The 26,711-nt window shown below is 35.2% G+C and overlaps 1 protein-coding gene across 15 annotated transcripts in view; it reads right to left on the bottom strand.

Annotated features, from left to right (window-relative positions):
• The window catches only part of LOC309647393 (uncharacterized protein), a 198,518-nt gene that overhangs the window by 88,137 nt on the left and 83,670 nt on the right, over nt 1–26,711 (bottom strand). For 2 of the 15 annotated variants that reach the window (XR_014256007.1, XR_014256008.1), the window contains exon 1: nt 5,912–15,024. The exons of the other annotated variants lie outside the window; for them this stretch is intronic. The gene's annotated coding sequence lies outside the window, so the exon portion shown is untranslated. Of the gene's footprint in view, nt 1–5,911; nt 15,025–26,711 lie in introns of those variants that run through there. 15 annotated transcript variants of the gene reach the window in all.

Raw genomic sequence — 26,711 nt, 5'->3', positions numbered from 1 at the left:
GGTTTTTCTTTCCCAATCTATCACCCTGATCAAGAGTAAATAAATCTACTATACCAAGTGAACTAAAGAGGCAAAATAATTACAGTCTTACAGGGAAATACAGATAGTTCATCTAACCCCAATCCTTCCATTTTAACCTGCCATCAGAAGGCTGGGCAGAAGGTCACCTCTTCATCTCTATTTCTCAAGAAAAGAATTAGTCATACATATTGTTAAATTGGCTTCATCCCCAAAGAATAAATGAGAGATGAACTGCACTGAACAAAGAGACATCACTACACTCAGAAAGCCATTTGCTTGCAACAGGAAATCGATATAAAGCAGTCTTACAACATTGCATGACATTAAATGTCTATAATCACTTTATTCTGCTTAACGTGTATAGATGTGTTCTGTCAGCATTCTTTCTCTATAATCTCTCCCTAGGAAAACTCATCTCCTTTCCACAGGGATCACTTATAAACTAATAGCTCTCAAATCCCCATCTCTAACTCAACATCCCTTCTAAGCCCTAGAGGCAGTATGGTGCAGTGGCTAAGGATGTATATACAGGCTTTAGAGCCAGTCTGTGTTCAACTCCCAGCCACCACTCATTGGTCGAATTATTTATCTTCAATAAGCCTCACTTTCATCATCTCTAAATTGAGAAAAATGCATGCAGCCCAGTACCTATTAAGAAGTAAGGATTTGAGAAATGTTGTATTTACTGTAATTATTATCATTAGGCCTATCCATGCAGATGTCCCAGGAATACATCAAATCCAAACTGTCCAAGGTTGAATTCATTATTTCCCCCCAGTAAATGATTCATCTCCGTGAGCTCTACCGTATTGAATAAAGCCATCATCCTACCAATATGCAGCCCCCAGGGAATCCTTTTGTTATTCTTCCTTCTCCCTCATTTCCCACTTACTTTTCGTGGCCACATCTTGCTCTCTCTCTACAGTGACTCATTAATCCACCTTCATACGTCCCGATTGACATGACCTGAATTCAGGTCATTGCCACTTCGATGACTACAACTTCCTTGTAAGTAGTTTCCTAGGCTCCAATCTCTTGCCCTCACATTGCTGCCTGATGTCCTCCAGCAACACAGATCCGAACTGGAAATGACCCTCCAATGTACTCAAATGCTTTACTTAATATGTCATTCAAAGACTTCCAAAATCAGGCCCCAACCAAACTATCTAGCCTCATCTACCCTACAGTCTACTGAGGAGGATCTCAGTCCCTACTCTACTAATAAGACTCCCCCACGGGGCCTTCCCTGGTGGCGCAGTGGTTAGGAATCCGCCTGCCAATGCGGGGCACACGGGTTCGTGCCCCGGTCCGGGAAGATCCCACATGCCGCGGAGCGGCTAGGCCCGTGAGCCACAACTACTGAGCCTGCGCGTCTGGAGCCTGTGCTCCGCAATGGGAGAGGCTGCGACAGTGAGAGGCCCGCGCACCGCGATGAAGAGTGGCCCCCGCTCGCCGGAACTGGAGAAAGCCCTCGCACAGAAACGAAGACCCAACACAGCCAAAAATAAATAAATTAATTAATTAATAAAAAAAAAAAAAAGAGTCACCCACACCCATGGGCATTCTCAGAGGGAAATGTAATTACCCAGCCACTGACTGTAAATCTATCCCTCAAGAAAACAGGACAGATTGCAAGTGAGAGCACAGTTTATATATATATATATATAATATATATATATATATATATTATATATATATATATATATATAATCTTAATGTGATTCTAACATATCTTTTAAAGCAAATTATGTGTAAACTTTGGCACCTTATAATTAGCTTTAAAAGGATTACTAGATTTTTATCTCTCATTTAATCTCAATAAGCTTTGGGGGACCATATTATGGATGAATAACGCTAGCCAACAACCTAAAATTCAGATTACTGTAAGCCTAAAAGTTTATTGTGACACCTCTTAGTACACTCTTTTCCTTTAACTCTCTTCCCCAAACACCTTATACCGCAACCCTTGACCTCCCAGCTCTTGAAAACCTAAGCATATAGTGTTCCCTATGCCTCCCTAGCTTTATTTGACCTTCCTCATCCTTACTTATTTACACTTTTTCATCCTCCCTCTCTCGGCTTAATTAGTATCCTCTCTTGAATGTTTTTCTTTTATCAAATTTAATATTATTATTTATTTAACATTTCAAATCTATTTAAGTTATTCAGTAAGGCTAGCTTTTAATGGGCAGCAGCATACTTTTACTGAATACAGATTACCGTCTTGGTTCTGTAACAGTTCAGTCAGCAGCTGTGAGGACCACCGGCTCGCCCCTTCCCTTGCCCCCCTCCTCTGGGGTGCCTGCCAACAGGGACGGGTTCTGCTCCCGTCCACATAGCAGCACAGAAAGTGGCTCCATGTGTTGGCGTTACTTGTCTTTTCACTCTTTTTTCTTTGGTGCTTCTGATATTAAAAAGTTAATTTTAATATAAACAAATGTGTTAATTGCTTTTTCTCTATGGTTTATAATTTTTATATTTTGTTTAAGAAACCCTTTGTTACCCTGAAATAATAAAAATATTATCCTATATTATCTTCTGAAAACTTTTTGGTTTTTCCTTTTACACTTATGTCTTCTATCCACCATGAATTAATTTTTGTTTTTGGTGTAACAACTATTAGAAAACAATAATGATTTTTAATACCATTAATAATAGCAACAAAAAATATCAAATATGTAGTAATAAATCTTATGAAATATGTCCAAGATCTCTACAGGAAACCTGCAAAACTTTGTTGAGAGAAATTTAAAAATGAAAATAAATGAAGAGATCTATGGATTTTAGGATTAAGAAAATGACTATTGTTAAGATATCCGTTCTTTGAATGTTCTCTGACTCCCTGGAGAGTAGGTGCCCATAACTCCATGTATCTGAACTCCAGACTGTGTTGAAATTCTAAGGTACAAGTCTAGGCTCAGGTTAGACTGATCCCTAAACTACAAATTGCCACATTCAGGTTAATCCAACAGCAAGAGCCTAGGAAAGAAACTGATACTGAAAATCAGAAAAACATACAACTGAAGTGACTGTAGAGAGAGAGAGAGTCTAGGTATAAAACACCCGGACAGAAATCACAATTTCAACTCAGAGACCGTATTGAGCAGAATATACGTGAGAAGAATTATCCTTAGATTATCTAAGGAGCTGAACTGTAGCCACTGGCTCTTCCTACAGGCCACGGAGGCTCTCATCCAAGAATGGAGAAAAAGCTCTGCGAGGCCACTCAGGCACACCAGTGCAATTCATACATTCCCTATTGTATGGGAACTTGTGATATTTTTTCTGAGACAAACTGATGATGAGGGAGGAAAAACTCTTTCTAAGTGAAGGAATTAAGTGTAAATGTATAAACAGAAAAGAAAGAACTTCATGTTAATCCACTGGTAGAGAAAAAAATGGGGAGACACAAATATATGGTATATCTTTAATTACTGATATAATCTGGGCTTGTTAATATATGCAAATTTCAAACCAGAATCAGGGACCACCTAGTACTTCTAGGCTGAGTCCAGAAATCATTGCTCCTAAACTTTTCTAGGTAGAAAATGGATCATCCTATTATAAACATTGTCCAATTTTTCCTTGGTAATTCAAAATAGAGTTAAAGTAAAAATTTTAAATCCAGCGTACAATGAGGCAATTTCAAATTAAAAAACCAGAAAGGCAATTCTGATTCCCCTGGCAAAAATTTCCTTGCATTGAAAAGTAAAATTTCAAGCAAATTTTCATTGATTGTTTTTTGAACATCTTTATTTATTTAATTTTTATACAGCAGGTTCTTATTAGTTATCTTTCATTGATTTTAAAATGCAACAATCTCTGTTGAAGTTATTCTTTGTAATATTTAAAATACATTTTAAAGGTTAATATAAAACATATTGCTGTCAAGTAAATAATATCAACCTCATCAGAAAAGATAAAGAAGAAATTAGAACCTGATGTGCATAGATCAATAGATACTTAGATACATAGATATAGACGATAGCTAGATAGATGATAGCTAGCTAGATGACGATGATGATGATGATAGATAGATATTTACTAACCAATTTTAGTTGGTTTTTAAAAAATATTTCAATTCATCATATTCATGTCTCAGTTGATCCTCTGATTAAAAGGAATTTGTGCTTCTTGCAGGTACAAAGGCAGCACACAGCCTGAAATCTACCTGAGCTTCCCTAGCCAAGTCACATGCCCTAGCTCAGGCTATATCCTGGAGGAAGCAGCATCTTTTTTTCTAATTTACACCAAAGCTGGTAGGAGATTTTACAGTTCTATAAAAACTCAAGGGCTTCCCTGGTAGCGCAGTGGTTGAGAATCTGCCTGCTAATGCAGGGGACACGGGTTCGAGCCCTGGTCTGGGAAGATCCCACATGCCGCGGAGCAACTAGGCCCGTGAGCCACAACTACTGAGCCTGCGCGTCTGGAGCCTGTGCTCTGCAACAAGAGAGGCCGCGATAGTGAGAGGCCCGCGCACCGCGATGAAGAGTGGCCCCCGCTCGCCGGAACTGGAGAAAGCCCTCGCACAGAAACGAAGAGCCAACACAGCCAAAAAAATAAACTATACAAATAAATAAATAAATAAAAGATTACCATAAAAAAAAGAAAAAGAAAAACTCAAGTGTCTGTATCATTTTTAATTCAAAATCAAAGTTATCACATAACATCTGACATGTGATACCCCCTTACACTGAGAGGAAATATTCATTCATGCATGCATGCTTACCCAGAGGGAAGCAGAACCCAGAGGAAAACTGAAAGAAATCCCTCTTCCCATGAAGCTAATATTCTAGTGAGGAGAGACAGACTCTAAATCGGACTCTAAATTATAATAAATTAATAAAACATAAAGCATCAATAAAACATAAAGCAGCAGAAGAAGTGCTAAGGATAAATATAAGGAGATACATAAGTGATATGAAAAAAAATAAAGCAAGGAAAGGGAATAAAGAGTATGGGGAAGTTGGGGAAGGCATTACAATTTTAGAGAGTGTGGCCAGCAAAGGCCTACATCAAAGACAGCATTTGAGTAAAAACCTAAAGGAAATGAAGAATGAGTCATGCACTTATCTGGGGCAAACAGTGGTCCAGGTAGAACGTGGAGCATGTGCAAAGGCCCTGAGGTGGGATTATGCCTGGTGAGTTGGAGAGTTAGTACTACCAGATATATATAGCACTTAAATACACAAGGCAGTGTGCTAATCATTTTACATAGAAATACCCATTTAGTCTTCACAGCAACCCTTTGATACAGGGGCTACTATTATTCCCATTTTATAGATGAGTAAAGTGAGGCAAAGGTTGTTAGGTAACTTGCTCAAGATCACAAAACTATCAATGAAAAATTCAGACCTAGGCAGTTTGACCCCAGGGTTGATGCCCATAACCACTCTACTATAGTATGTCTTAGTAATTTAGTAATTTTAATCATCAGTGGATTCTGATTATGATTATCTCTACATTTTAACAATAGAAAGAAGAAAAAATTTTAAGAATCCAGTGAACCTGATCAATCCAATGAACCAATCCAGAAAATCCAAATCTAGCAAAGTAGATATCCATTCATTAATTCCTGGGTGATAAACATTGCTCCTTGTATAGCATAAAGTTTCCTCATTGGTTCAAGCCTTATAAATGATGTAAAGTTTAAAAAGAAGAGACCTTAACAAATCATCAAATTTTGATTATTATGACTGAGACAAAGCTAAATTAATTGCCTACTTTTTTAAAAAATTAGGTAAATAACAGAATAGTTAATAGGTATTCTACAACCAAGTTTTCTAAGTGTGAATCACAGCTCCATTATGTATTATCTGTGATGTTAACAAGCTGCTTAGTCTCTCTGGGTCTCAGAGTCTCAAGAAGTGTGGGTAATAATAGTACGTACCTCACAGAGTTTTGTGATGATTAGTTGTGTCAGCCGTGCCTGTTGTAGGGAAGTTGTAGGGAGATAAGTGTTAGTTTAGTATTACTTTAGTGGCAGTGTAGTATATTATGTAAGTAAGGGACCATAGTGGGAGGCTGTATGGATTGGAATCCCAGATTAACCACTGTCAGCTTTGTGACTCCGGCAATTTACTTAACCCCTCATTTTCTCAGCTTCTCACCTGTAAAATGGGAATAATAATTCTAATGACTTCACAGTGTTGTTGGAAGGATTAAATGAGTTACTATATGTAAGATGTTTAGACTGGCACCTGGCCCTTAATAAGTATTATATTTTTACTGATAGTAACATTAACATTACACATCATTTAGATTTATTAAGGAAGTTACTTCCTCTTCCATTTTGGTTCAAGAAGACATGATCAAACCATGACTTCTCTTTAAATATCTTTCTCTATAATTTGCTTCTCTCTGTCACTCAGAGGTAATCCAACAAATTTAAAAGTGTACACTAAGAGTTTAGGCCTTTTACTTAAAACAGTCAACATGTTGAGTGTTGTGCTAAATTATTTAGCCGCTTTTCTGAAAACTGTGTTTCTGCAAACTCCCTTCCCTCTACTCATTACTAACATGAAAATTCAGGTAGATTTAATTTTATATTCCCCATCTGTAATTACCATCATCTTACTGAGTGTTTTCAGCATTCACTCATATTTGACAGTAAAACCCTGATAACATATAAAGATCTATGACATGTGTCATTGTTTTCTTTATTATAGGATAGTTTAGGGCCTCATTTAATTACCTGTAAGGGAAAAGAAATTGAAACGTAGCTGCAGTTAGATATACTGATGACAATTACTATTTGCAGTGAACATGTCCTTACCAAGCTTTCATCTCCGTGCCTCAACATCTAAACTGCCATGACATTGCCTTAGAGCTCTTCAGCCAGATTAGGCAAGGTGTTATTTACAGAGAACATTACCTTTGGTCTTACTGAAATGGCAGAAAAATCTGCCAAAAACCTGAACTGCTGTATAATCAGCTTGGTTTGGCACACTCCACAGAGTTGGCAAGACAGAACAAATGTTATAACAAATAGTCACTCTTGATGCTGCCCTATAAAGGAAAACATGTTGTCTCTATTCCATACTTAGTAGAAGCCTAGCGGGGAGAAGTTCCATGCAGAAAATACCTGATATGTGCAGAGTACCTTGAAATGTCACTATAAGCCTATTATGGTAAGGAATTCTGAATATGGAAATTCCATCTCAGACCTCATAACAGTTTAAGTTACCATAATGATCTCATTATGAGTGCTTTTACCAAAAAGTAATTCTACTATACAAATCCAAAGCTCATGTGGTTATTTTGCTCATTTTGAAAGTTTCAATAAAGATTGTCATTTCCTATCTCTACAGATACCTTTTAAAATATGATATTCAACTATTCTAAGTTAAAGAGTGAAGCAGGAATTACCAGTTGATATTATCATCTAAAATAATATGGACAGCACTCGATAAAAGGATCAAAGTACAAAATCTCTTTCAGGTTTTGAAAGGGAAGATTCTTTTTTTAAAACCAGGAGAGCACAAATTTTCTTAAGTTATCACAACTTGTTTCCGATCAAAGTTTCTCAAGCATTTTCCAATTTGTATTCTCCTGAGGGACTCTACAAATGTTCTGCAGAATCTATTTAGAGCAATTGGTACTTAACTTCTTTGGTCTTTCAAAACTTCAGGAATCTTAAAACTATAAAACTACGGTATGGATAATACACATACAGAAAGACTATGCATCTGATAAGAGGAGTTGATTCCAGATATCAGAAAAAAATAACTTTTTACTCTAGGAGTCATGGATTTTCCTTTCACTAGTCAATATCTTAAAAACGTTATGCTGAAGACATTTTCTGGTGGTTTCCATTTTGTCATATAATGGTTCCCAAAAGTGATGTGTTTGACCACAACTCATAACAGTGACTGGATCACCTTACCACCTCTGAAGTTCCACTGATTACAATAAGACATCATCTGACATTTAATTTGTTTAGAGTTAGAGATTCACTGTGACAATTCTATCATGGCAAAAGTTTGGAGGTTTCCAAAACCATTCTGGAAAGACAGCTTATCTTTTCTCAGTTCATTACCTTTGTTTTCATCTCTAGTAACTGTTACCAGGAAATTAACAGCTTAGTATTCCAAGAAGGGGCCCAAAATACAGCATTTCTGAAGGCAGGGAAAACTGCCCAAATTCAGAAGACACACCATATTCCAGGCCCCAATATATTTAATATAGAAATACACTCATTTATTTAAAAATTGATAAAGGACATAATTAATTTTAATTGTAAGCCTGAAATGTCATATCATGCAGAGTTGAGCAGAAAAAATTTTCAATTTCAAATTTCTACCATAGTTTAGGAAATTCTATAAGAATAATCACTCCCAGTGGTCTGTATAGAAGTTGGAATACAATTCTTGTCTGCTCATGGATCTCCAAATCTATTGGGAAAACTGATAGTGTCCAGCTCCCCAGAGATTCAGTTTTAGGAGGGTCCAAGGCCAGGGCCCTCTCAGAAACACTCACCTATTTTTAATTCTTACTCTCTTTTCTACTTCTTTTCCTTTGAGGTTTCCTTGGTCAAACCATTACCTTGTTCAGTCTGAAAAACTGCAGTTTTTCAATGAAAAACTTCCCATTGATTCCTGCAAATATCCTAAAACTCTTGATTCCTCTAGACTCTGAATCTTGATATTTATAGAATAGACTTGGGAAATCAAGAGCCTTTTTCTCTCCAATCTGATCCTTGCAAATGAAACTCTGACTTTCAGGACTCATTCTTTCTGCTTTACTCTTTAAACATGGTGTGGTATAATTTAACAATATATTTGGTCTTTGTCCTGAGTTCCTGGTACAGAGCTCCAAAAACACTAGAAATTTCCTGAGCAAAAAGAGTGTCTTCTGTTATTCATAACTAGTGCCTTTGGATCACATATGAGTTTATGATAGTGAGGTGACTTAGGGTGAGCCCCCTATTTAGCCTCAGTTTGGAGGTCACAAGAAAGACCAAGTGATTAGCAAGTTGGAACTTTCAGCCCCACCCCTGACTTCTAGGGAGTAAAGGGGGCTGGAGATTGAACTCTGTAATACCTCTGAACAATGAGATTCTTCAAAGAACTTCCTTGTTCATAAACACATCAAGGTGCTAAGAGGGAGGATGGTTCACCCAGAGAAGGTATAGAAGCTCCACACATCTCCTCCCCTATACCTTGAGCTATGCACCTCTTCAATTTGGTTGTTCCTGTATTGTATCCTTTATAACAAACCAATAAGTATAAGTAAAGTATGTTCCTGAGTTCTGTGAGCTATTCTACCAAATTGTTGAAACTGAGGAGTGGTTGGTAGAGACCCCTGATTTATAGCTAGCCGTCAGAAGGTGGCCCAGGACTCGTGACTGGCACCTGACGTGCAGGAAGTCTTGTGGGATTGTATCCTTAGCCTGTGGGGTCTGTGCTAACTCCAGGTAGTTAGTATCAGAATTGAATTAAATTGTTGGATGCCAGTAGGTGTCTGGAGAATCAGCGAACTGATTGCTGGTGTCAGGAAACACCTCACAACATGGTGATTTTGAAAGTCTAAACTAAGCAAAACTAAGCAATGCCTTCAATGGTTTTTTGCTGTATTACCACTGCACCCTTCTCCCATTCCTATCCCAAGCATGCATGCTTCAGTATCGATGAATGCAGCACTGTGAAAACAGTGAGTATTACTTGATGTGGAAAATAAATCTGTGTTATGGACTGAATAGTATTCTCCTAAAATTCATATGTTGAAGCCTGAACTTCCAATGTGACTGTAATTGGAGATAAGGCCTTTAGGGAAGTAATTAAAGTTAAATGAGGTCATAGGATGGGATCCTAATTTCGTAAAGCTAGTGTCCTTATGAGAAGAGGAAGAGACATGAAAGATCTCTCTCCCTCTCTACACATACACACAGAGGAAAGGCCATGTGAGAACACAGCAAGAAGGCTACTATCTGCAAGGCAAGAAAAGTTCTCGCCAAAAACCAAATTTGCTGCCACCTTGATTTCGGACTTGTAGCCTTCAGAACTGTGAAAAAATAAATTTCTTTTGTTTAAGCTACCCAGTCTTGGTATTCTGTTATGGCAGCCTGAGCTAACTAATGTAATCTGATAGAATGTTTAAAATATTAACACGTTCTAAATCTTTTTTAGCTTAGAGACTGACATTTTTTCCAACAGATTGTAATACCAGGACGGGGCAGGTGATTCAATTATTTCAATTCAAGCACTCTGTTAACTGGTTGTTAAAGTAATTCTAGAAACCTAATTTTAGAAAGTCTGATGTTTTTACTTTAAGCCATTACACTGTAAACTAGAGTTTTCAACTCAAAATTCAATCATTCGTTCTTATTTCTCTCTCTCTCTCTCTATATATATATATATTACTATTCAAACTGAAAAGTATAGTTCCTGCTTTCAAGTGTTTACAGTTTTGTGAGAGGACAGATATTAACCAAATAGCCACACAATTCCCAGAGGTTCAAGTGAGCTTAGCAACCCAAGCACATTATTCCACATTTACTCGTATCCAGTTGATGCAGGAAGACAAGTAGAAGATTCCCATGAGAGGTCCCTTTTTTTTTCATAAGATGCACAGAAATATACTTAATCTTGTCATACATATTACATTTCAGAAATGCGTTGAGATTATATAGTTTTTATAGTTAGCATTTTATATGAGAAATCAAGAATGAGTAATGAAAAGGCCGATAGAACCAGAAGGATTGATTTATGAAGAAAGATTGAAAAGAGTAAATGCCTAGAGCTTGACCAACTCACAACTGAAAGAGAATATGGCATTAGAAATAACTCAAATCGTTTAGAAAATACAGATATTTCAATAATGTGATAAAAGGAAATTATTTTTACATTATAGAAAATGAGCCATATTTATTATTAAATTAGACATTCAGTTAAAGGTCTTTAAAATGATACATGAGCTCAGAATTGGGGGGAAAAAAATCCCAAGTGACTTTGGTCACTGAAAACAAGGTAGCCACAGGAAATTTTATCCACTCGTGGTTATCACCACTCGAAGCATTTATGGTGATAGGAATATTGGAAGAGTTTTCTAATAGTTCAGGAAATCATTTATGGGGAAAAGATCAAGGAAAGTTAGACTAAGAATTCTCAAAGTCAAGGAGTATGTATTCCTGCACTGACTTGTCATCCTTTTTTAGAGAATTCAGAGCAAGATGAAGTATTTGCTTTCTGTTGTGAGGATCAAACTCAGGACCATATTAATGATGGTACCAGTGAATGTAATGATGATGAAACACTTATGTTGCATGTAAAGCAGTCTTCTTGGTAGTTGATACAGGGAAAGGTAAAGAGCCATGTTTTTCCATGGAGCTCTAATAAATACGTCACTGAAGAGTCCCCAATCCACTTACCATCCTCAACAAATAAAGTGGATTTACCTAGAATTAAGAACTGTTCAGGTGAATTATAATAGTCCCCCATTTTAAAATTTTTTAATTACATGATTTTAAATTAAGCCTATAGGTCTATTGGATCATTGAAGAAAACCAAAGACCTTTTAAAATTACACATAAGAAATAAAAATATTCTAATAAATATTTTAAACCCCACTCAAATATTAATAGTACAGTGTAATGTTTGCTTCTCCCTGAAATAAGCTCATTTTAAAAGATGCTTCAAAGGGAAAAGGAAATGGAAGAAGCCAGGCAAGCACACTGTTCTAGCCCAAAGCTAACCCAGGGCTTAATGCCTAAGGCATTCTATGCCTAAACAGCAAAGGTAAGATAGCGACCTTTTGGCTAGACTTACAAAGGAAGTTCCTGAGAATAAGAATTAGTACATTTAAGTAAAATATGTATTATTAATGTCAAAGTTATTTCCTGATGTCTTCAAATACCAAGATAAACATTGCAACCGTGAACTCTAAGATACAGCTTTTCCATATCCTCCTGAAGTCTCTATGATAGCTACATTTGTCCAAATGGGATGTCCCTTGGATTTTAAAATTCCCCCACCACACCATCTCTGCCTCTTAAGCAGGAAGACCACCCGAAAGAAGGCTTTGATCTAAAACTAATGCAGTACTTTAAAAAACTGAAGAATAAGCAACAGCAATGATCAATGTGGAAGCCCTTTGACCCTTGTGGATTAGTCCCTGTGGGATATCCAGAAAATAGGAGCTAGGGTCCAAGTATTCAGTGATAAGGAAATATGCAAGAATTTAGATGCATAGATGTCTCAAACTTCATAATTCTGTGATGTCCTTTTCTCCACTGTGAATTCCTAAATTAATTTGGGAATTCTTTTAGTTTAGTAAACTGTTCTGAGTTGTCATTAAACTAGAGAATTTTGTATTATAATTTGGAGAGAAAATTTCCTTCCACCATCATTAATCACTTATCAATTTTGAATCAAAAGCATTTATTTTAATAAAGGATTATTCAAAATAAACAGTAGTCCCAGAAAATTCTGTATACTGTAAGCTGCAATAAATATCCAGAATTGGTAGAAATAAAGACAAAAGTTGTTGGTTGATTTTTCTTTAAGGGATTGCTAGAAATGCATAGATTGGTCTTGGTTATTTTTAACTTATGTTAGAAACAGTGGTTAAAATTTTGGACTCTGCAGTGGTTTTTAAACCATGTTCCAAGAAACCATTGGGTGGAGTTCCACAGAGAATCATGGATTCTGCAAAGGTTGGATTTTAATTAAAATTTAAAATCCACATTAAACTATTTTTAAACCAAACACACACAAACACACACACACACACACACACACACACACACACATTCCAAAAGAAATTGAATGGAGGCAGATAGGTTCAAATTCTGACTTTACTAGCTGCTCGAAATTGAGTATTAATACTTAAACTTTCACATTCTCAATTTTCCTATCTAGAAATGGAGATAATGATAATATAGTCATATCAGAGTTTTTGACAGGAATAAATGAGATGCTGCAGAGAGGCAATACAGCATAGTGCTTCAGAGCACAGGTCCTATAACAATGGGGTCTCAAGGATGGTACCTAGACCAGAAGCATCAGCTTCTGCTGGGAACATGTTAGAAATGCAAATTCCTAGGACCTGCTCCACACCTGCTCAGGGTGGGACTAGCAGTTTGTGTTTTAACAAGTCCTACAGGTGGTTCTGATGCACAACACAGGTGAGAACCACAACCCTAGACTTGGTCTCCTTGGGTTTGAATCCTAGGTTGGCCATTTAATAGCTATATATCCACAGGCAAGTTACTAAATTTCTATAGTCCATGTGAAGTGTATGAAGCAGAATAATAAATGCTGGCTGTTATTAAAATACTTGGGATAGTGCTGGACTATATTAAGCATCTCAGTAAACACCCACTAGTATGATAATTATTATTTTAATTATCACTATTATTATTATTACATGTCATTGTGAAACAGGATCAAGTAATAATATGCTTCAATATGTTCAAGTTCAATAAAATGCTTAAATTACATTCAAGTTCAAGGTAAAATAAAAGAAATCGAAAGCTTATGGCTACATATGGTGACTTCTATGTATTTTTTAAAGTGAGACCCATAGAAAGGTGCCCAATATACTTATTTTTAAGTTCCAAAAACTCAGGTTGCCTTTTCTTCATAAAATCAAACTTGTTGGAGGCAGACACACTAAAAATAAAATCGATTCACTGTGATCATTCCTGCAGCTTTAAAATTCAAAGATTAGAAGACACAATGTTCCTTCTAATGTGCTGATTTTATTCCTTCTGTAATCCAAATGTCCGCACAGTGCCAGGCTTGAACGCCAAGTATGACACGTCAGTATTTTTTTCATTCTTTGTATCTTATAAAGGTTCAAAGAAAGGCAAACGTGCCAGTATGCATATGGCCTGACATTTAGCTCTTTAATGCTGTGACAAAGAATGATTGAGGATTAGGATGCTGAGAATGGAGACGTTCATGCTTGAGTGAGATGGTCATGAAAACGATAGCAAGCATCTGCTTCCTTACAGCCCAAGGCCCTGGAACTCCACAGCAAGCTGATGATACCATCTGTAAGCATGGGAAATGCTTTTTAAGAGCCTTAATTTGCAGTTTATCATATTTACTATGTTTTGCCATTATTATCTTTTTCTATAATAATAGCACATTAAAGTCCATAGAGCCTGGATATTTCTGTGCGAGATTTCTGACGACTAGGTCCGGCTCCCTCTTTCTTTGATCCGCTAAGCTCTACCGTTTGTAAGACCTTGCCCGTTTCACCTAAATTTTCAAATGTGTTGGCCCAAAGGTTGTTCATAAATTCTTCCCATTACCTTTTTAAAATCTCTGTAACATCTGTAATTAGGTCTCTTTTTTCATTCTGGTATTAGTTATTTGTGCCTTATACTTTATTGAACTGTATCATTAATCAAATTTTGTTTATTTTATTACTTTTCCAAATAACAACCTTTTGGCTTTTTTCAAACTTCCTAGTGTTTATTTCTATGACATTAATTTCTTCTTTCATCTACATTATTGTTACGTCCTTTTTATTTGCATTTGTTCTGGATTTCTTCTTAAAACAGGAGATATATGTTTAGCTCATTAATTTTCAACATCGGTTCTAAATAAGAAATGTTTAGGCTGTTTTCTAATAATTTAAGACATAGCAGTATTTTTCTTATAATTTTCTTCATTTTCCATCACTTTCTATACCTGTGAGGATGTATTCCTTAACACATGGATTCTTTTAGCTAATTTCTTAATTTCCAAGATATGGAAATATTCTACTTAATTTCGTTATTGATTGCTAATTGAATTCTAGGTTAACTACATAGTTACGATAGCAATCTTTTGAAATGTTTGAAAATGTTCATTATGGTCAAGTTCCAAATGGTCAACTTTTGTAAATGTCCTATGTGTGCCTGAAAAGAAGGTATATTCTAGAGTTATATGATATGGTATTCTATTTGTATCCATTAGGTCATATTTGTTAATCACATCCTATAAACCTTCCATATTCTTTACTGATTTTGTTTGCTTCCTATCAATTACTGAGAGATATTTGTTAAATTCTACTACTATGATTGTGAATTTGTCAATGTCCCCTTATTTCTGTATTTTCTTTGTATATTTTGGGACCATGTTTTTAGATACATACATACATGTAGAATATTTTATGTTCCTGGGAAATTGAAACTGTTAGTATTATTAAATGACTATTCTTATCTCTAGTAATGCTATGGACCTTAAATTCTATTTTGTCCGATATCAAATAGACATACCAGCTTTGTTTTAGATTTTATTTGCATGGTTACCTTCTTCATCTTTTGCATTTAACTTTTTATATAGCCTTATAGCTTAGATGTGTCTTTCATAATGTTTTTCATTCAGATGATTTTTTTTTGGTCTCAGAAAATTTATTCATTCAATAAAAGTTTACTGAGCATCTACTATATACAGGGTATTCTGCTAGGTGCTGCAGTTTTTGAAATGACAAAAATGTATATGCAGGATCAGAGCTAGTCCTTGATAGTTTTCCTGATTTGACAGAGAAAGACAGACTGCCCCTACCAGGCTCATTTAGGGAGCTAAGAGCATGGATGAGGTCTACTTTCTGTCCTTCTATCAGCCCAGCATTAACTTTTGCCTTCCTCAAATCAGTCGTAAGTCAAAACAAATAAGGCACATTAAAAAAATTTCCTAGCAAATTGACCAAATTAAAGACATGACATTTCATTTGGTAACCTGCTCAAAATTATAAAACTCATTCCATTTGGCCCAGTTCATACTGCCCAGGGCAAAACTTCCAGACAATTCTAATCCCACTGTGCTCTGTTCTTATAAACTGCATATTTAAGAAAAAGTCTTCAGTGTCCTAAATGTGACATGCTCAGTGATTTTATTTAACAATATTTTTGTCTAAATTGGGTCAATTAGACAATTTACATTTAATGTAATTACTGATATATCTATATTTAAGCCTATCATCTTATTTTGGGCTTTGTAATTAGCCTGTTTCTTAAATGTTTCTTTTTCAATCTGTTCTTTTTCTGGAAGGATGATCAATAATAATGTCATAGTGGATTAAAATGATAAGCATTAAAACACATGACAACAATAATGCATAGACTGGGGATGAGATAATGTGAAGTCAAGTCCTTGTATTATTCAGGAAGTGGCAAATTTTATTAATATTAGAAAAATTCAAGATGCATGGGAAAATTTATATGTAAACTGGTAAAAGGAATAAAGTACATAGCTTCCAAACTATTGGAGGGAAAACATGGAAGGATGAAACATATTCATCAATCTACCTTTATTGTGCTTCATGTCTTTCTAGAACTCATACTATTGTTCTGCTTCCTTTAGTAAAAAATCTACTGATGGGAAATCCTCTGTTTTTCTTTATCTGAAAACATTTTTTTCTTGCCGGTGTTGGGTACTACTGGATTAGGAGAGTTTTCTTTCCTTCAGTATACTAAAACTGTCAGCCCCCTCTCTCTGGCTACCATTATTGCTGATGACAAGAGAGCCACATCGGTCTAATTAAAAATCTTTTGAAGGGAACATTCCTTTTTTTTTTCTTTTTTTTGTTCTGGTGAATTCTAAGATTTTTCCTTGTTTTTTGATGTTCTTCAATTTCATTATAACGTGCCTAAACGTAACGGTCTTTGTACTTATACTGGTTAAGATTCACTGAACTACTTGAATCTATGGGTTGGTGTCTTTCACCAGTCCTGGAAAGACAACAACCCTCCATGCCATTCATTCTTTCTTCTAATCATGATCCAATGAAACCTCCCATACCACTTAACCTGTCTCTCTGAAAAGTGTGTTCTGGGTAATTTCTTCTGATCTTTCTTCTACCTAATTTCTCTTCAGCTGTATGTAATCATTTGTTAAACCCATTCATTGACTTTTCAGTATTTGTTATTGTCATTTTTATTTCTCGAAGTTATATTTCATGATTTTTCAAATCTGCTTGGTTATTTTTTATACTTTTGTTCCCTTCAGATATATACAAACTTGTCGTTTCCTTCTCTGAACATAAAAAGAATAGCTGTTTTCTAACCTGGCCTGATATTTACAATTTATTAAATGTTTTGAAGTCTATTTCAGCTTTCATTTTTTTTCTGCCAATTCTCTCTTTGTGCCTTTTTTCTATGTATATATGTTTATTTTTGACTAGTGCTGCTTAATGTGCTTCAAAAGATTATTTGTGGGGAATCTTTGATACCTAGAACAAAAGTGACATTTTTCAGATAAGGTTTCTATTTATTTTTGCCGGAAGCCTAGGGAAACTACAAGTCTGGGTCTTTTTCAGTATACTTTCATGGCTCCACTCCAAGATATTTGATGTGAATTCGGGCTGCAAAACTGCCTAAGAACCATCTAATTGTGATTACTTCTCAGGGACTTATTTTCACCCCTGACCTGTTCAATACCAAGGTAACATTTTTTGTAAGCTCACAGGTGCTGGGTGTGGGGTGTTATTGCTGTCTAACTCTTCCTGAAAACCTATGGATAGTTCAGTCTAGAGGGTCAAAGATCAGCAAACACTTCTGTCCATGAACCAATTGGCTTCAACAGTAATAAGGGTGACATTTTAATTTCTTATCCTCCTAATGAGTTATTTCTCATTTGGCCCTCAACTTGGACAGGAAACAAAGTGTATACTTGATGTTTTGTTTTATTTGTTCCTTTTTGTTTTTTAAATGAGCTGTCCTTAAAATTTAAGACAATGAGATTTTTTTACAGATGTGGAATGTAGGCACACAACTTCTTTGTTTAGTAAGATTTCGTCATCATTATTTGACATGAAAATAAGTCTAACTCACATCATTTCTGCCCTGTATTAACATTATCCGTGTACTCATTCAATTAATGTTTATTGAGTGTCTGCTCTCTGCCATTACTACTCAAAGTGTGGCTTGTATCACTTAGGAACTTAGAAATATTGAGCAATTAGGTCACTTTCAAATTTCTTAAAAATCAAAATGGACATTAAAGTGTAACTACATCACAGTGAATGTGATCTAAAATTCAGGATATATTATCAAATAATGAAAAGAATAAAAGTATTATGATACTGAATTTTGTAGGAATCTAATGTGAATGTCTTAGATATTTTTTTTTTAGACTGTTCAAAGTTATTTTGTTTTGAAAAGAAAAAACATTAAAAAGAAGACACTCAAATCAAAGTTGAGTTCTAGCAAGGACATCTAAAATTACTATGTGATAACAAATGAAATATTCACATTAGTATTTAAAAGTGGCACATTTTTGTGCCTTAGACCTCAGTATTAGTTTGTGACAGAAGTAATATCAAGAGTACATATAAAGATTTCCTCAAAACTTATTTTTAAAGCATATGGAGAACTTCATAAACTTTTGGATAAATGGCAAACTCAGTGACCAAAAGGTTATCTAAACATAAACTCTACTGAAAACACCTGTAGGACCTAATTTCAAAGCATTCTGTAACATAATTGAAATAGTAATTACCTGACTTCAGGAAGGACAATAGGAGGCATTCTTTTTTTTTTTTTCCAGCATATCACATAATTTTTACCTAAGAAAATAGTTCCTTTACATTTCTAACAACAGTTTTGATAGATAGGAACAAGAAGCATTGGCACTATAATTTTTCAGTGCATTATAATAAAGTGAATGTTTTCTAAATGTCATAGTTTAAATTTCATGGGGCGTGAAATCTCCTTTGAAATGAAATTTAAAGCCTTTTTCAAATAAGAAGACTAATCTTACAGTCAAAAGCATTTTACATTCCCAGACATTATTAACCTTGGAGAACTGCTTGCAAAATGATAATACTTTCTGACATATTAAGATTAAATTTGTCTTTATATAATTATGTTAAAAAATACATTTAAACTAGATCAGATTGCAAGAGATGTGCTAAGTGTGTGCAATAGTAAGATTTCCATTTAATAATACTAAATGTAACTACTCATCATTTATATGGTAATACTAACACATATTTGAACAGATGATTTCTAAAGAAAACTATTCTTGGAATAAGCATGGTGCTTAATGTCAAAAATGGTAACGTTGCACAATAACCTAAAAAAGAGTTGGCATTAACTTTCTATACTACTTTTAAATATGAAAAAGCAGATAATTATTTTCTATTGATAAAGTGCAAAATCCTTTTCCTAAAATCAAATGCTATTTTAGCACATCCCAAAATGTTTTAAAATGTGGTTTAAAATACATTAGTTATACTTTTGAACAGCCTGTTTTCAGTTTGTTTTTAATTACAACTAGATGTACATGAAATTTTTTGCAAAAAGAATGCATGGTGATTGCCCATTTTTCTCAGACATGGGTTGTCAATGCCAAAAACCATTTCAAATATGAAAGGAAACAATGTAATCATATTTTTTATCTGCTTCAAGTCCTTGAAATCTTAATGGCAATGGAAAGTATTATGTATCTTTTACAATTTTTATTCTTTCATGATAGGACTAATACAATTTCCATTTTCATGATCTTAATGTTTTAAAATACAACCAAAGGTAACAAATTAGACAGATGAAAACTAATTATAATAATAATAAAGGCAGGTCCATCAACCTCATACTCGTCTATGAGGGAGAAAACTCAGCCTCTTCTAGGGTAATAAACATTCCACTCAAATTACTGACTTTCACCTTTTTCCTCAGGGCTTTTTCACCCTAAATGCTCTTCTCTGCACAATTACCAGTTCTTCTGGGCCTTGGGCTCCACCTGCTGGCTGGTTATGAGAGTTGATGACCAGATGCTCCTTAATTTCTCTCAGAAATCAATGTTTAGGCATAGCTTCTTTCACTTTCTTTGTTTCTTCTTGTTTGATACACATTGTCCATAATGCACTTAATTTCAACACAGTGAATATCTGTGTTGCCCAGAGCTACAGCTACTGTAGGTCCCATTGTTCTTCTTGCTTTCTCTGTGCTGCCCCCATTGCCTCATGAAAAGTCTCTTTCCTTCTCATCTTTCAATCTCATCAGCAATTTCTCATCATCAATCTCTCAATCCTTCTAATTTTAACTTGAGAACCAAAAACAACATGGCTGATAAAACATACTATTACTAACTACCTGAATCAAGAAAAAGAAAAACCATAGAGTATATTTTAAGCCCTCCAAGGAATTGAAAATTTCCCCCTCATTGCTCACAAAACTGTCCAACTGCCTCTTCTAAATAAACTAATATTCCTCAGCACCAGGATTCAAGATGCACAGAAATCTTTTCTATTTTTTTTTCCCATTGTATATGTTTACTTCTTCAGTTATATTCAGGCAAAATTTTGTGTAGGGTGTGTGTGTGTGTGTGTGTGTGTGTGTACTGGCTTTATTCTCTTACTTAATATTCAGAGAACTTAAACCAACTTAAATAACCTATGTTTATATTGGATACTGCTTATATTAAAGCCTTTTATCTTTATTCTCAGTTTAATTTCTCCCCAGTAAGAGAACATTTTCTTTAATACTCCAAGCACAAGGACACAAGTAGCAATTTGCAATAAAAGTGTTTATGCTAACTTACTTCTCCCAAAGAGCCACTTGTGCATTTTTAACATTTTACTATGTATTAAAAGTACTGATTCTTCCCAGAGGAATTAATATTATATCACAGACCACCTTTGTTCAGGTCAAGTAAGACCCATGTACAAGAGGTATTTCTATCCTTTAAAATAAGTTTATGTAACTGGCAACTGCAGTTAAGGCTACCATTATTACAATATCATTCTCATTTTAATCATTTGAAAAGCGAACTATATGTCCAGCTGAATCCTTGAACCGAAGAAAAAACTCTTGACTTTAATCGTCTAAACTTAAGTGAGCATTTTGAATTTCCTTCCTTAGGAATGCTTCATAGAACATTCCATTAGGATTCTCAAATGACTGCTGAAACAACTAAATATCCTGGGCTGGAAAGGAATCAATTCAGATACTTGCCCTGATATTTAAGTTTTTAGCATAGGGGGAACTGTTTTTACTAATTATAGGCACAGAACGCTCTGCTTTACTTTGTTCCAAGAGAAGGATCTCTAAACTAAGGGGAAGAAGCTTTTATTGTTTGAGGGGTTTGTTCAGCACTTTACAGTTTATGAAGTGCTTTAATTTATTTTATTTCATTAAACATATTTCTGAGTTCAGCTTCTCTAATGGACTCAAATACATCTGTAAAACTTCTTTTTAATTTCAGTCTCTAAATCTGTAAATCTATAAATCAGGATGATGAAAAATGTTTTTGATTCTAAAAAGAGCACGAATTTGTACTATGTTGGAAACTATCTTTACTTTTTTCTTTTTTTGGTTGACCCTACTCAAATACATTGCCACCTAGTATTGATGTAGAAATACAACTTTATTGTAGAAAATTAAAATTGCCCTATATAGAAAAATGAATATCCAGGAGTCTGAAACTGTTGCTATTTTCAAATTGTTCATCCTGGAACCTTATTATGTTACCATGTAGAATTTTAACCAAAAATATTTTTGTAGGAAGAATTATCACCATTATCAAATAACATCTCTTCAAAATTGTTAAAATAATTGTTGTTTCTTCATTAGTTATATAGTTATATAAAACCTTGATAGAAGAAGCTAACGTAGCACAGTTTGAGAGCCATGATTTATTTAGAGGGCTATTTATAAATGTTGAAATATACAGTGCAAAGTTAATATTTGACAGCCATTTGAAAGCACGTCACAGAAACACTGACTTTTGTTTTAAATAAAGATAAGCTGATTTTAATATTTGCAACACGTTATATGACTTAGATGGAACTGTAGGAAAGTTATCATAGTCACTTGAATGCTTCAAAAAATTTACAAAGCTCTATTACATTTACTAGCTCTTGAAAAATACCATTTTTCAAGATGAGAAGGAAAGAGAAGAAAAGATGAGAAAGAAAGAGACTTTTCATGAGGCAATGGGGGCAGACATGACCTATAGTCACATGTGTCTACCACATATTTATCACTCATATGCTTTATGCTCAGCCAAATTGAAAAGTAAAATATGTCATTGGAGCATAAAGACTCTGAGTCAGACTTTTAAACTCTGAGCCATTCAAGATGAGCTGGTTTTATTTTTGAGGACATCTTCCCCGTAAAATCAAATAGAAACAGTCTCTTTATCATTGCCTATCAAATAGCTATTAACTCTTCTAATAGAATTAGCATATTTCTGTCTATTTAGATTACAAAGCTTGTATTAGTTCCTTAGGCTGCTATAACAAAATATCATAGACAGGGTAGCTTAAACAACAGATATTTATTTCTCAGTTCCTGAGACTGGAAGGCCAAGGTCAAGATGCTGGCTGATTTTGTTCCTGATGAGGTCTCTCCTCCTGGCTTCTTGCTATGTTCTTTTTTTAACATCTTTATTGGAGTATAATTGCTTTACAACTTGCTGTGTTCTTACATGGTGGAGAGAGGATGAGACTGAAAGAGGGAGAGACTAAGAGAGCTCTCTTGAGTCTCTTCTCATAAAGACACTAATCCCATTACTAGGGCTCCACCCTCATGACCTAATTACCTCCCAAGGCCCCATTTCCATACTGGGTGTTAAGGCTCCCACATATGAAATTTAGGGGGACATTAATTCAGTCCATAACAAATCTTGTTCTTAATTATGACACATCACCCAAGGAATTGATAAAATTCATTAATACCTATAGAGTTTTTCTATCCCTCACCACCCTTCCCAAATATACCCAAAATGTGCATATTGAACCTTTAAGACAATTATTTTTTCATTTCTAGTAAAGCCATTAAAGAAAAAAAAGTTAATAGGACTTTCTTGTGAAGTTACTAAATGCCTGTAACACATGTTCTCTATCTTATCAGAATAGAAAAGGCTGTTTCACTAATACTTAAGCCTCTCTAGCCTATGAATAGTGTAAAAACCAAACAGGATGTCAAGAACATCTCTAAATTTTCTACTTAATATGATATCTATTTTAGGCTTTTGAAAATATACATACTAATTAATGGAACCAAGTAACAGACCTAGGAGATGTTTAGAAGCCTATGACAGCCAAACGTGATTGGGACCTCATTAAGATTAAGATTATGCACTGACGACTGAAGTCACCAGCAATGGCATGCAATTTCAGTTCTACTGGAAGTAACATACACTTCTAAGGAATTACTTGGGTAACATCTCTTTGCACAAAGTAATTACCTTTTTATGTTTTGACACGGATGACACTTGTTAATGGCAAAGTCTTAAGGTGTTACAAATGCATAAATCACTGTCAAACAGTCTCAATTACATAATGTGGGGTATTTTTATACCAACAACATCATCGTCAAAAAGTGCTTAAGTAACCTCTGCTAACAGTATTACATAAACGCCTTTTAGTAAGGAGGGCTTCCATATTGAAAATAGTAACACACTTGTGCAAACACAGAGAAGGGACCTAAGTACAGCATAAAATAAGGTACAAAGTCAAGAGGACATTGAAGAGTAAGTCAGAATTAAGTGTATTTTGAAACTGAGAGTGATATGTCTTGTCGATAAGGTGAAATTGTGGTGAAGTTCAATGATAGAGAAGAGCTGTATTTAGTCCCACACGTACATATCTGAGTATGATATCTCAGGTGGATGCTGTTATATTGGGTTTATGCTCATATATTGACCTGGTCCACCAATGTGTATGAGCAGAAAATAGAATGGCTTATATACACTAATGACTGGAAACATGGTGCAGGTACCAAAATATATATGTTGAATTTGAAAGGCACTCTTATTACAAGGAGAAGACGATTACTTTCCTAATTATATTTTAATATGAGTTGGCATTTCCAGAACACACACTGCTTATTGAAAAGGAAGATGCTTTAGAGATATGCTAATGTCATGCAAATATGAAAGACACAATGGGATTTTATTTGTCGTACACACACACACACACACACACATGCACATGCACACCCCACACACACATCTGGAGAATCTGGATCTTGAATCCACTCCCCTTTCACTGAGGCTTCATGTCAAAGAATACACTTACACATTTCCTTCGAAACTACTTGCTCTGAACTCTGCCTATAGCAACCTGTCAGTGTGATTTGCAAGAACAAGCAGTTAAGTTCAGTATTTCACTGTTTCCTGTGTAATTAACCATCACTTTCCTCTCACATCACAGAGAAATAGCTTGCCGGGGTTAAAACTTTGTTACTCGTGATCTGGTCATGGCATTGGAAGCTTAATGGGCCTCCTATTCTCTGATAAACTGTGCCCCCAAGTTTGAAGGGGCACCAAAGCCGCTGATGGGCAGGGAGTCAGCACTGGGAAGTCAAAGATAAAAGATAGATGTAAAAGGAAAAACGTAAAGTGGAGATGACAGAATAGGAAGAAAAAGGAAACAGAAAGTAGGGACCTAGAGAGGAAGAAGGCAAAAGAAAAGGAAGCAGGAGAAATGTGCATTGTGCACACTGTAGAACATTTTCTTTTGTGCTAGGAGGTGGAAAAAACAGCTTTCACAGTCTGCACAGAGAGCTCAGATGGCGTGTTTTGCTGTAAGAAAGCTGAGGAAAAGTGCTTTCCCTGCAAAATTATGCAGCAACAATGTACAGCAATGAAGGCTACCACCACCCGAGTGCCGACTGTATACTGGGGGCAGTATACACATATGCTTTCTAGTTTCCAGTCGTTAAACAAAACTATAATGTGGTTATTTATGCTCACTTTACAGATAGAGATAGAAAGGATCAGATCATTTAAGGGACTCTCCTGAAGCAGCAGAGCTCTTAAGCGGAAAACTCTAAGACTCCCACTTCCTCCACTACACCATTTTGGCAGATTTATTTACAATATTCTACATTTGCAGTATTTCTGATACATTAAGGCAGCACTTGGCAGTTGCTTTCAGGACACAGATCCCCTGTGAAAGTGCTTCTAGTTGATTAATCTGCATAAGATAGCAGAGTCCACTTTGGGGGGAACTGCTTTTCTTCCTCTCCAACCACGGAGGACTGGTAAGGGTAGACGAGTGTGTGCAATCACAGACTCTCTAAGCCACAGTGATTAATGCAGAGATGTCCTATGGCCCAGCATGGTTCAGACAGTGGTTTTTCCTATTATTTCTCAAATGGGAACTGGTAGGAGGGGGCTGTTGATTATGAAACTATAAGTCTGGATTATGAGACTATAAACCCTGGAGTTGCCTGGTTAAGGGTCTGTGACTTAATCAAGGAGAATAAAGCCTTCAGGCACTAGATGAGATATGGAAAGAAACAGATTCCTGGCAGCATTCGGATCTCTAACTCCAAGCATCTCTAAGACTGAGAATGCCATGTTTGCCAATAGTTTCTGTATTTACCTGTTAGCAGTAGTGATTTTTAGTCATTTAAAATAAGAAGAATCCTGACTTACATTTAAGTGAACTCCTGATTTAAAAAAATACATACAAAAATTTTTAAATGGAAAAATATCATTTCATGGCATAGGACATTGATTCATTTACCTAGAACATAAAATACATATTCATTTTTTAAATATATATTGCTTTTCATAGAAAAAATGAATAATATACATTTCTTATGAAAATAGATAAAGTGAGAAAGGAAAAGAGGAGGAGGAAAGGAAGGAAGATTCAAATCATCCAAATAAAGTAATATTACACATGAATTCTGTTTTTTAAAATGCTGTGAGTAAACATCAAATGTCAATCCTAAATTTTTTATTGGTGGAAATAAGTTCTGTTATCCCCGACCCACAAGGTAGATAAAAGAAATTGTACTCAAATTTGCCCTTCCGCTTTTTTCCAGATGAGAATAAGCTTGTTTAAAGGAATAGCAGAGTTCTGCAGTACTCTCAAGATTGAATTCTGCTCACATCTCTCTTTGGCCCCACAGTCAATGAGGTCATCCTCGGCTGGATCTGTACCTTGATACTGATATGTTATATCACCATGAAAAAGACCAGAAATCCACATTTCATTTAAGTTAAGGGGCATGGACTCCTGCCTGTTTTTATTTGAACTTCCACCCTATTGTTCATCCTCAATCCACCTTCTTGAGGCAAATACAAGCATATCAAGGAAATGAATTGAAAATCACTGACTGGGAAGATGGGTGCTGTGTCCAATGTAGAACCTTACACAGAGGAGTACACTTCTAATATTAAATCTCAAGGAAGAATATGCACCAAGCAATAGTTTGGTGTATGCAAAACATAAGTATGTTTATTTAAAGACAATATGTATACTAAAGAGATGAGGTCTCTTAAGTAGGAGTGGCCTGTGGAAATATCGTACAATGAGATTCCATTACCTTTAGTAATGTGAGCTGACCATTGCTAAATACATGAAGATTTTGACAAATTTATTTGGAGTATTAGAATTAAAATTGGTGAGCATTTAAAAACTTTAAGTATACCATATTCAAATTATGCTTTGTCATGTTTATTTTGAGAAGTCCAGGTTGTTCTAATTATTTAGTGTAATATTTCAATTTACACTACTTCAGTTTACGTGAACAATTATGTCGTCATATAAGGATGGATTATAAAAGGATAAAATAAAATAAAAATATTATGTCATATCAAAAAAAAATAAAGAATGGATGATGGCCACGTAAAGTTAAATTCTACCCAGAAGTTGAAGATACAATCATTTGTTCAAGAAAAACACCAAAATTTGCAAATTGCTTAAAAAAAAGTTTATCCTTCAGAGGACATTTTGCTTTCTTATAAGCTTTCTTTTTATAGAGTATAAAGAAATTAAATTATTGTCATGAATAAACT

This window comes from Balaenoptera physalus, assembly GCF_965194825.1.
Source record: "Balaenoptera physalus genome assembly, chromosome: 18".
Classification (NCBI taxonomy): Eukaryota; Metazoa; Chordata; class Mammalia; order Artiodactyla; family Balaenopteridae; genus Balaenoptera; species Balaenoptera physalus.
Note: the sequence above shows the minus strand (reverse complement) of the source record. Positions and strands in the feature narration are given on the sequence as shown.